Source organism: Mus musculus, chromosome 7 (genome assembly GCF_000001635.26).
Source record: "Mus musculus strain C57BL/6J chromosome 7, GRCm38.p6 C57BL/6J".
Classification (NCBI taxonomy): Eukaryota; Metazoa; Chordata; class Mammalia; order Rodentia; family Muridae; genus Mus; species Mus musculus.
The window spans coordinates 103,359,214-103,371,911 of NC_000073.6; the positions used below are offsets into that span (position 1 = coordinate 103,359,214).

The 12,698-nt window shown below is 35.5% G+C and overlaps 1 pseudogene; it reads right to left on the minus strand.

Moving 5' to 3' along the window:
- Olfr602-ps1 (olfactory receptor 602, pseudogene 1) lies at positions 8,310-9,015 on the minus strand (annotated as a pseudogene).

Genomic DNA, 12,698 nt, shown 5'->3' on the forward strand with positions numbered 1-12,698 from the left:
TGGCTGAAGTCTTCCCTGTACAGCATGCATGTTCTGCTAAGGTGGTTACAAACAACTCTGAGAATCATTGAGAAATAAAACTAGAAAATCCAAAAGTATCATGTTAGATAATTCTCGTCTTTGTGATGTGTGTGCAGAATCCTTTAGATATACTTCTTTACAATGTGCACCCTGCAGCGAAGTCTCATTATAAATCAAGAATATCACGAATTTACTCAAAGAAAGCTTTGCTAACATTTATATAATAAAATAAAAATTCTTTACCCATTTGTAAATTTGGTGTTTCTTGTATTTATGGATTATCTTTTAATAGTTATCAAATTAAAATGGAGAACATATTCAACACTATTCAAATGTTTTTTCTTTATGTCTCAAGAAAGATATGTTTCTAATACTTATCTGAATACTCTTAAGAGATGCTTTTTATTTGTTAGACAGTGTTTTCTTTGGTTTTTAGCTTTTCCTGTTACTAGCACAGAAGCCTGAAGCAGGCTCTTGTTTCTGTGCTTCATGGTCCTTCACAGGACAGGGTAGTCTTCCCAAGATTTGATGGTGACCATTAGTTCTTTACCCATTTTTTTGTTGTCTGTTTATTTTCCTCATGAAGGATATCTATCTATCTATCTATCTATCTATCTATCTATCTATCTATCTCTATCCATTTATTTTATCTTAACTTTGAGAAACTCTCATTTTACATTTCAACTCTTCTAAGTGCCTGATTTATCTTATCTCAACTTACATTATTTCTGAGCATATTAATCACAACAGGATTAATATGCCAGGTATTTTTTTGATACTAGCATTATAAAGTCGAGACTATAATTCAATTCACAACATTTTTTAAAAGGAAATGAAGGAGACTTACTTTATGACTTCTAACCTAGGAGAGGCACTAAGCTTTAGCTAGAAAAATCCATGAAAGTTTTGCAATTTTGACTGTTAGAGAGTAGAACCCTGTAAGCTTTTGGATAACACAGTAGAGAGATGAGGGGGCAAGACACAGGAACTTTAACACATCTCTTCCTAACTACAAAGCTTTTGTCATTTTATTTGTGGCAAATCAACTATATTCTGCTTTGATTATTAAATATACAGTCAACTATAATCCACCAATGCTTTGGATTAATTTAAAAGAGATTCTTCAATGTAACATTACATAAACTTCGGCTTTGCACTTCTGTATGAAAAATGATTTGCACTAAGTTTATATTAAGCATAGCCCATTAATTTTGTGTGCTTATGATGCATATTAAAAATGTAACTTAAATGAGAATTTTTGAAATACGTTCATATCAATTGAAAGGTTCTAAAAGGATCTCAGTAATGTGTTTTACAGATGATTAGTAACAAATACATGGAATTTAATAGCAATGAAGTTACCAGTATTAAGCCTTGACATTTTCATTATTTGACAGTCTTGTCAAGTATCTCATAAACTGGTATTTGCACTCTATGACATACTTGTGTAAATGTAAATGTAAATGTCATTATTCTACTTAGATTATTGATTAGCTACACAGTTGTATTTGGGAAATTTTGAGTTTTACAAGGGACCTCTAAAAATATTTACTTAATTTCTTTATATTATTATAATTTTGCCTATTTAGAGTTCTAAAGACATTAAAGATCATGTTTATAAGCAATGTCATTGCTTCTGACTTTTTCTTGACTGATTTTGTTTGCACCATAGAGTCTTCTCATACCTTTTATTTTGTATATTTATAGCTATAATAAGTTCTAAGTTGCTGGATTCATATGCTATTTGTCTCATGTATCAGTTTCCCACGTTGGAGGATGGGGAAACCAAAATAATTAAACTTTGCTAGGCACTGTGACACAGTCTTTAATCGCAGCACTTGGGAAGCAGAGGAAGCTCTATCTCTGTGAGGTAAAGTCCAGCGTGATCTACATGGTGAATTCCAGGACAGCCAGAGCTATCGAGTGAGACCCTGCCTTGGAAAAAAAATCATTAGAATGTGCCAGATAGGAGCACAACCTTACATAAAGCAACCATCACAAGAACACTAGTATTTGTTCATTATTTCTTAGCAAATTTGGATCTAGCATATTGTCTAAGTAAAGGCATGGCATGATTAGAATAGCAAATTTGATAATAAAAACCATGGTTCCGGCTTTTGTGCCGGCATGGTGCTCTTTTGCCTGTTCTAAGTGGGCTGATATAAACATTATAACATACATCAACCAGACAGTGCTTCTCTGCAAGGTAACCTTTTTTTTTTCATAAGTCTTTTGATAGTAGTTCCTGTCCTCCTCTTTATTATCCATGTAACATTTCATTATCCTGAAGCAATTAGGCTGAATAGAATTCCATCTGTGATTCCTTGCTAGTTAACCTCACATTCACATTTGTTGTTAATATGTGCTCTCATTGGAACTTTACAATTTTCTTATTTTTGAAAAACTTAAAAACTGTGGTATATCTTGTTTAGTGAGATACAATTATTGGGTCAACTGATTTATTTTTTTATTAGATATTTTCTTCATTTACATTTCAAATGCTATCCCAAAAGTCCTCTATACCACCCTCCCCCCACCCCCTGCCCTGCTCCCCAACCTACCCACTCCTGCTTCCTGGCCCTGGCATTCCCCTGTACTGGGGCATATGATCTTTGCAAGTCCAAGGGCCTCTTTATAAGTTTAAATTTCTCAATGTCGAAGTCTTGCATAAGTTGGCATTGCAATGATCCAGCACAAAGTCTAGCACCAGATTCTTTATGTTATCAACAATTATTCCAAGTAATTAAGTCATTGTTTAATGTGAAAATACTCCCAAGGAAAACTTGTTTCAGCTCCTGTACTTATTGTGCACCTGAAACCTACAATTAAAAAACAGAACTAAAATACCATGACTGAAATTTCATTTACTTTAAAATTTTTGATATTTTTATTTTAATTAAGATTTAATTAGATTATTTTGCCTTTCTTTCCTTTAATCAAGTCCTCTCATTTCTCACCCTCTAGCTTCTCCCATGTCTACCCACTTGCTTCCTTTCAAAACTACGAAGTCTTGTTTTTCACCAACTTTTCATCTTAAAAATTAAAATGCTTTTCTTCTTTACTTTATATTTTTCCTTCCATAAGACATGCTGTGATTTTGCAAACTCTAAAGCTAAATAGAACAAAAATAGGAATATCTGTGCACAGATATGATCTGCCCTGGCCAATCCCAATGCTGTTAAAATCTAATTCAGAAAGAATGTCTATCAGTCTATCACTCTACACTTCAGTTAATACACATATGCACTATATATCATTTATTGAAAGATGAACCTATTTGTTTGTGTGTGTGTATATATATATAATCATTATTGTCTTTAACTTTAGTATGTATACTTGTAGAATGGAATGTTACCTTTCTGACGATCTCATAATTCTATGAAGAAGTATATAAGAGTACAGCCTTGTTTGCTCTTTCTCATTCAGTATTTCTGTTCTTATTCCTCCAATTTAAAAGGGACCTGTTCTCCAGAGAGCTGCCTTTGATATGCAGATAAATGGATGCTGTGTTAATAGGACCTGGAACTACAGCTCACTCTGGATCCATCCCAAATGGAGCAATGATTAGTGGTCCTCTGGGGTTAGTGTCCATTTCCCAACTTGTGGGGCCTAAATTTCTTTTAGTGAGAATAATTATCACAAACTCTCTTTCAAGAAAAGTAATAAATATATTCTGTCTTTAAGGTGTTTTGAAAACTTTAATATTTAATATATTTGCTGAATATATCCAAGAATATTCTTATCATGAGTCTTCCTGATGTCAATAACTTGGATAATGTTTTTATTGTATAATCTTTCCTCTAAAAGTTGTACCTTGTATCTGATTTCTAGTTGTAGATCTCTATTTTTTAGATATCATTACATATGAAAAACTTACCTTTCCATAATCTTACTCAATACCTTTCCTATACTCAGTAACATTCTAGCTTTTTCCTTTTAATACTCTATCTTTCTCAAAATTCCTTTACTAGTTTGTATCTTACTAAAACCATATTGACTTCTTTTTTAAATTTTAATTAGGTATTTTCTTCATTTACATTTCCAATGCTATCCCAAAAGTCGCCCATACCCTCCCCCACCCTACTCCCCTACCTACCTACTCCCTCTTCTTGGCCCTGGCGTTCCCCTGTACTGAGGCATATAAAATTTGCAAGACCAATGGGCCTCTCTTTCACTGTTGGCCGACTAGGCCATTTTCTGATATATATGCAGCTAGAGACATGAGCTCCGGGGGGTATTGGTTAGTTCATATTATTGTTCCACCTATAGGGTTGCAGATCCCTTTAGCTCCTTGGGTACTTTCTCTAGCTCCTCCTGTGATCCATCCATTAGCTGACTGTGAGCATCCACTTCTGTGTTTGCTAGGCCCTGGCATAGCCTCACAAGCGACAGCTATATCAGGGTCCTTTCAGCAAAATATTGCCAGTGTAATGGTGTCAGCGTTTGGAGGTTGATTATGGGATGGATCCCCGGTTATAGCAGTCTCTAGATGGTCCATCCTTTCGTCTCAGCTCCAAACTTTGTCTCTGTAACTCCTTCGATGGGTGTTTTATTCCCAATTCTAAGAAGGGGCAAAGTGTCCACACTTTGGTCTTTGTTCTTGAGTTTAATGTGTCTTCTTTTACCTGCAGAAATCCAAAGTCAAACTCTTCCATGACCTAAACTTCTTATTATCCTTTCTGACTTCACTCTTGGCTTTAAGTGACATGAAAGTCGGGTCTTTTATCCCACATAAGCCAATTCACAAGGAGCACAACAATTTCCCTTCTCTCTAACAAAAGGGAGAAAATTATTTCTTGCAGACTCTTTATAGTTTGAATATAAACTACCCCTCTCCAGACACATGTATTGGATCCCAGTGGTAAGTGCTCTTTTAGGAGCCTCTAGAATCTCAATGGCATTCAGTCCAGCAGGAGGATGATCATTGGAAGCTAGGGGCAAGCCTCAGGGTGATGTCATGCTGCTGTCTCTTTCTCCCTCTTCTTGTACACAGTGCCATGCCATTCTGGGCCATGTGCGGTCATTAGGCTTTTATTTTCCTAATTGTGGCTCATGTTTTCCCAGGCTTCAAGTAACAAAATTGCAGCACGTGAACAGTTTCCTAAAGCTCTTGAAAAGATGATACATCTTATGACATGAGGGGTTTCTCATATCAGCAAGCATTTGCTAATTCATTTTTAACTTGTTTCCTTTATTGTTGTTTCATCTTGTTTTATTTTAAAACTGTTTTAATTACATTTTTCACACATACTAACCTGGGAAATACAATTCAAAGCTTCAATATATCTTCCTTCTCCAAATGTAAAATTTGGCATTGAAGAGTCACTAGGTTGGAGAATTTTACCTTCTTTGCAACTTTTGTAATTTTTTTCTTTTTCTTTTTTTTTTCTTTTATTCTCTTTTTTTTTCCATTTTTAATTAGGTAATTAGCTCATTTACATTTCCAATGCTATACCAAAAGTCCCCCATACCCACCCACCCCCACTCCCCTACCCACCCACTCCCCCTTTTTGGCCCTGGCGTTACCCTGTACTGGGGCATATAAAGTTTGCGTGTCCAATGGGTGTAATTTTTTTCTGACCACTAAATACTACTCTCCTTTCTTGTTCCATAAACAAACTGAGCAACATTTTTTATTGCATGTCTAAAATTTTAAATTTAAAGTTTTCTATCTTTTCTGTGATTTTTTCTTTGCTTGCATTAAATTGTGAATCCATTACAAACTGTATCTTATTTTCATGATTTAATTATTTTTAAATGTGTATGTCTGTTGATTGTAGGCCACTTCCAAGAGAATCCCTGTCCAACAAATAGGCATTGTATGACATAGTATCTGTGTGCTTCTAAATTCCTATCATATAAGAACATAGTGGACATGCAGTATATAGTCACTACATTATTTTTTGTTTTTTATCTGTATTATTTCTTTGATAATTTCATATAATTTTGATCATATTTGCAATCCTTTCCCAACTTCTCCAAGATTCTCTCCAATTGCTTAATTACATAACTGTGCATGCTTAGTTTTGTTTGTTTTAAACTCATTGAGTACAGATTTTGCTGTCTATGTATACTTATAATGTGGCTCTCAACTTCACTGTACTGTATCTAACAGGAGCCACATCTTTAAAACACTGATTCTCTCAAAGTGGCTATAAAAATCTTTTTCAAATATATGTAAATTATAATATAATTATGTAACTTCCCTGCTCCCATCTTTTTTCAAATCAGAATCTTTCCAAATATTTATTAGAACTATGGCAAATAAATCACCTAGTAACATGTATAATTCAAAAAAAATTTATTTATTTATTATGATTGGCAAACAATGAATACTTTTCATAGGTTTTATTATCAGTTTGCTTTTATTTCATGACAGAATGTTATCTATTGGATTAGATAGCAAACATTAGAATAAAAAATAAATATTAATGTTTTGTTTTACCATTACATAAACTGATTCACAGACAAGTGTCCTGGAAAAAAAAATTCTAATAACAGTTTGTAGATTTCAAGCTGGGCAATATTGACTTCTGTGGCCATTCTTAGTAATTTTATTTATGTGGAACTATCTAATCCTAACCAAAAAATATAAAATTATGGAAAGTTAAGTTTATAAAAATAGGTAAAAACTGTAACATAATACTTGAAGTACAAGAAAAACCAGGCAAACACATCCACCTAGTTATAGTTACACAAAACAAAAGGAATGTATACATCAAAAGATGACAGGACCAGGCCACTGATTACCACTAAGAAAGGAGCCAGGTGCAATGCTAGTCTATTGTTAAGCCCACCACCAGGAGTTCTTAGTAAATGCCTGATTATGCTGTTCCCTTGGGCCAAGTGAAGAAACCTGTGCCAGGGGGATTCCCTAACTCTTTCATGGTTAACCCACCTATCCACTAGGCCATTGTGAGTTCCCCTGTTTGGGTGAGACTCAGCTACTGTCCTAAGTAGACTAGCCCTGAGCTATTCTAGCTCTGTACTTTGTAATGCCTAATTAATTTCACCATCTCTAGTAGAGTGAATTTGAATGTTAGGTAACTTTCTTACTGAATTCCTAGCTCCTTGGCTTCAAGGATTTTCTAGGGTGTTGGAACACTGGTGGAGGCTTACCTGTGCCAGAATTCAATCTTTAAAGGCACTTATAATAAAACAATACTGAAAGAGAGCATACACCATACTAACATGGAGATAGGGTTTGAGTATATGGGCTATGAGAATGCCAAGGTTCCAGGAGGCTGAGTTTCCTTGAAACTCTTTGCCTCCTGACTGCCTCCAGGCCTTTCCACCTCAACAGGCAGACTTCACTGGAGTGGGCATAGCATTCAGCAAGAAGAGATAGTAGCCTATGTTTTCCTCTCCCATTGATGACAGACTTGTGTCAGCACAGTGTAGGTCAGCACAGCTGCTTTGGTTAATAACTGAAATGGCTATGCCATTAACAAAGATGACATTTGCAGCGCTTTTTCCTACGTATGTTTTATACTCCCTCCTCCTTGATATCTTATCCCCTGTGTCTTACAGAGGTAACATAAGTGTTTTCTTCAGGAATGATCCCTCAAGCTTCACTTATTCTGGGCTATAAGCACCCATGTGTTTCTACATTCACTATCATTACAAAAAAAGAGCTTCTATGATTGAGACTGACAGTAGGGATTGTGTGTGTGGGGGGGGATATGTGGGGGGTATGAGTGTATGTGTGTGTGTGTGTGTGTGTGTGTGTGTGTGTGTATTTGTGTGTGTGCATCTATGTCTCTGTGTGTGTTTAAACATTTAGAAGTCATTTTTGACACAGCAGATTTAAAAAGACAGCTGTAATTAATCTGGACATGAGAGCCCAAAAATTAAGATTTTTTTATTTAATTAACAGTACTAGGCATACATTCTCATCTGTAGAATAGGACAAGAATCCACCTAGAGAAATGTATTAAAACTTATATCATCCAGGATATATATTAAATATATTTACATTATTGATTTTGATACCACATATTTATTCAAAATATGTTATTTAGTCATATAATAATACATGTAAAGTACAGTTTATAACTACATTTCTTTTTGTCAGTATTTTATTTTGCAAAGAGAGATGTCTTTCTCTGTATATTTCTCTATTAATTGCTTATTTGAATTCCAGTCCATCTATAATTGTGGAATTGAATCCCTTCATGGTCCATGAGGAGGGTAGGAAACCCCTACAATGAGCACAGAGCACAAACCTTACCTATTTCTACAAGGCAATAGCCTTTTTTGTAAGTCAGGAAGTATCTGGCAGATCCCTACTGATGTGCATGATCTAGAAAAAAGATCTGTGCCACCCGTTTTTAAATGACCATGCTTTTCACTCCATAGACAAGAGGGTTGAGAGCAGGAGGCAAGAGGAGGTAGATGGTTGACAGAAGAATGTGGGTGGAGGGAACAACATGACCAAGACGGTGGCTAAAAAAGGAGAAAAAGGCAAGAATATAGAACTCTAAAAAAACAAAAATATGAGCTGTGCAGGTGTTAAAGGCTTTGAGCCTTGCCTCCTTCTGTTTAAGGTGAAAAACAGCTTAGAAAATCAGGGCATATGATATGAGGATAAAAAAATGTCAAATCCCAGAACGCTCAACCCCCACAAAGAGACCACATATCTTATTGACCTGCACACGGTTTGCTGCAAGCTTCACAACAGTCATGTGTTCACAGTAAGAGTGGGCAATTTGAATGGATTGAAAATGGTGCAGTCTTTTTATTAGAATAGGTAGCAGGCCTACAAGCACTACCGCTTGAATTACCACCACCACTATCATCTGACCAAGAATTGAAGGTTTAAGAATGGATGTGTGCCTCAGAGGATCACAGATTGCAATGTAACGATCAAAAGCCATTGCCAACAGAATGCCAGACTCCATGCCCTGCAGGATATGGATGAAGAAGAGCTGGGCTAGGCAGGCATCAAAGGCCATGGAATAAGCCCTGAACCAAAATATGGCCAACATTTTGGGGGCAATGGCTGCACAAAGTCCTATGTCTGTACCTGCCAGCACAGCCAGGAAGATGTACATGGGTTGGTGTAAGCTCTGTTCGGCTGGGATGATGATTAATAAAATGATATTTCCCAAAAGAGCCACCAAGCACACTGTAAAGAATGGAAATCCAATCCAAAACTGCACGTGCTCTAGTCCAGGAATTCCAATCAATATTACAGTTCCAGGGTTCAGATATGTCACGTTATTGGTGTTCATGGAGCTCAGCATTTTGTCTTCTCACCATTAAGCATGATATCTGGAAAAAATAGAATGTAGGCCAGAGTTGAAAATATCTAAGTCTTTCATTGAGCTCACTCTCTGCCAGAGTAGCATTCACCCTTGGTGTATTTTTAGCAAAGATCAGGGTCTCCAGTAGACCTTGTTCAGTTGGTCATCAAAGGCCTCTGATGCTTTTCATGGTAACAGAGGCAGAGTCTTACTTGAAGCCTTCTGTAAAGCCATGAAAGAGGCAAAATTGAAAGTGTCAGGATTTCAGATCATTTTTTGAATAAGCAAACACATCAGTGAGAGCACTATTTTGCCTAGTCCTGACCATCTGACTTGTTTACTTGAAAGTACCCATTCTCTGTTCTTCCTTTGTCCTAGAAACCAACCCTTATTCAGGAAACTGAGAAGTCATTTTTAATTTGAATACTTAAATTTATTTAATCCAGGATCCCATGAGAGCATTATTTATGAGCTAATCTGCCCTTATCACAGTATTATTCTGATTACTCTCATCTGTTCTCAGGGGAGACTTTGGACAGAATTTTAATCGTCTTAAAATTAGTCTTCATATCAACATATTGAACAGTATGTTGCTTTTCTGGGTAGTGGTTTTGATGATAAGAAAACGGTAAAATAGAGAGTTCCTTTAATGGATCAGATTTTAATTGTTCTTCATTAGAACATTGGAAAGTGAATAAAAGTTTTATTAGGCCAGTTTCTATGAAAGTGAAAAATAGTCAAGCCTTATGGAGACTAAAGAGCAATGTTTCTTTTTTGAACCAATTCAAACTCACAGTATCTCTATGTAGCAGCTGAGTGACCATCGGCTATTTCAGTGGCATCTGTGAACTGGCTGTGGATGACTTTGCTTTTCACCAATATTAGGTTAGACTACCTGTTGTAGACAAGAGGAAGTCTATGAGAGAATCTTTAAGACAAAGTGTGCAGGATGGAAGCACTGTGTCTCATCAAGTCACACCTGTTTTAAAAGTGGAAATATCTGCTAAACCTCACTAAGATATCCCAGGTAGCTCCTCCAACTAGGGCTGATATCTCACTCTCTACTGGAAAATGCCTAATCTTTAAGAACCTAAGTATGGATCACCCATGATCAGTCTTGATGTAGAAAACATAAATTGTCACATGCATGTTATAATTTTGACTGTCAGGAATATCTGGATGCTTTTGAAACTTTCCCCACTTCCTGATGAACGTTACATACCAACACAGACTTTAGGTGGTTCACTGCAGCAAGGTACTTGGGTGTTAGTGTGAACTTTGGTTTTGAATAATCTAGTCTCAGGTTCCACTGGAGGTACTCCAGCCCATGGCTTTCTAAAACAAAGCAGAAAGCACAAAACTTAGGTCAGTGTGTACAACACTTGCAAAATCATAGATACTTTTATTCTGTTTTATGACGTCTCCCTAGGGGTAGATAGGCATTGTTTCTCACCTGAAATTTTTTCTGTAGAAACTGGAAGCAGGGACTTAAAGCTGCTGTGCACTTCTGAGGCTCTGGTGTCTTGTATACTTAGAGAGCTAGTTGTCCCTTCTAGGCCTTTAGGTTAGCTCTGAGGCATGTCAGGTGTGTGAAGCCAGGACATTACTGTTCACCTCAGAGCTTCAAAAGGCTTCTAGCTGGCAGGAGTTTTCTGTTTTTGTTTTTTTTTTTTTTTGTTTGTTTGTTTATTTTGATAAAAATCACAAAACCTATGCCTGTCTGCTATGCAAGTATGAGGAGCTTTGACTTCAATTATTTTCTATCATATAATACAAGGTTATTATTTATACCATTGCTTTAAAGACTAGTGAAGGTTTATTAGAATACAGTAGACAATAATTAAATTGTTCTAAGTGTACATGAACATTATGAAAATATTTTGCTGAGTCTAAAGTTTTATGAGAAATTTTTGTAATAATTTGAGAAATACATTTGTTTGAACCAAGTGGAAAAAAATAATAAAATAGGGCCTCAAAACAGGTAATATAAGTAAACAGAAAGTTTTCTTGAAATTTTTAAGTACAATGCATATTTATTTTTTTGTGAGAAGATCCAATTCTTTAGCAAACCCCTTTCCTCCCTTTAACCATGATTTTTTAAAATAAATCTATTTAAAAGATATTTAGTATCTTTTACATACTGTCTTCTCATATATAAACACTGATCCCAATATTCCATAGAGGATTTATTTTTATCTAGTCACATCAGGATCCTCATAAGAGAAAAATTAGGACGTTTCGGTGAGTTACTATACTTTCTTCCCTACGTGACTTTTATGTGGACTCGATCATTTAGGCATAGACTTCACTTTTACAATGTGAGCATTAATGAGAGAATGAAAATAATCGGGGACACAAATTCTTCCATAAACAGGAGATGGAGGAACACTGAGCTCCTGACCTTTCCTACTCTGTAACAACAGGAGTGAATGGACTGTGGGCTTCTTCAGAGACAAGTAGCAGGTTATCATGAAACACTCCCTTTTCATTTTAAAAATATTATAGAGTTGTAGAGATAATTGCTATTGAGTACAGACCAGAAAGCTGGTTTATATTATTAGCAATTGTGGAGTCTATAAGTACAATAATGTATTATGGAATTATCCATAAAAACATAACCAAAAAATGCATTACTCCTACAAACTCAGTCTGTTTACTGTGAATTTTATCAATGTAAAAGGGAAAATGTGGGAGAGTGTATGAGTGGGCTTAAAGGAAACAAATGGAAGTAAGAAATTAAATAATCACCTCATATACTCAAAAAGTTTTTACAAATTATAGTCACATGAATCCAATAAATTTAAAGTATTCTTGTTTATGAAAAAAATAATTAAAGCAAAGAAAACAGGAAAAGCAATTGAATCAAGTATTCTTAAAACTTTTTAATTATATTTTTACTAAATTAAACACCCGTCTTTCACACTTTAAAATCTGTAGAGAGAGAAACTGGACTAGGCTGGTTGTATCCCCACAAAGTTTCAACACAGTTAGATGTTGCTTAAAGAGCCACTGCGCTTTACACTACAGCACGATCAAAGAAAATCTTTTTTCCCCAAGAGGGTTGTCATCTTCATGAATCATACCTTCACTTACCTTAAGCAAATTACCATCAGGACACACACTTTCAGCTTCACATGTATTGTAAAATAAAAGTTTTTCCATTAGTATAGGAATAGGAAGTATATAATCTTGCATCATAGCATGGAGATTCTGATAAGTGCAATAGTAAGGTCAAGTAAACATGAGCAATAGAAATCTTTTAATAAATAGCTATCAAAACTAAATATCTTTCCTACCCTATGCCATCTCCCAAGACTTTGAGATAAAGTCAATGAGTAACAACTATTCTTATAAACGCACAGTTGCTGCGTAGCATTAACTGCAATCAACTATTTAATGAATGTCAATTCTGTTGGGCAACATTTGGCAGTG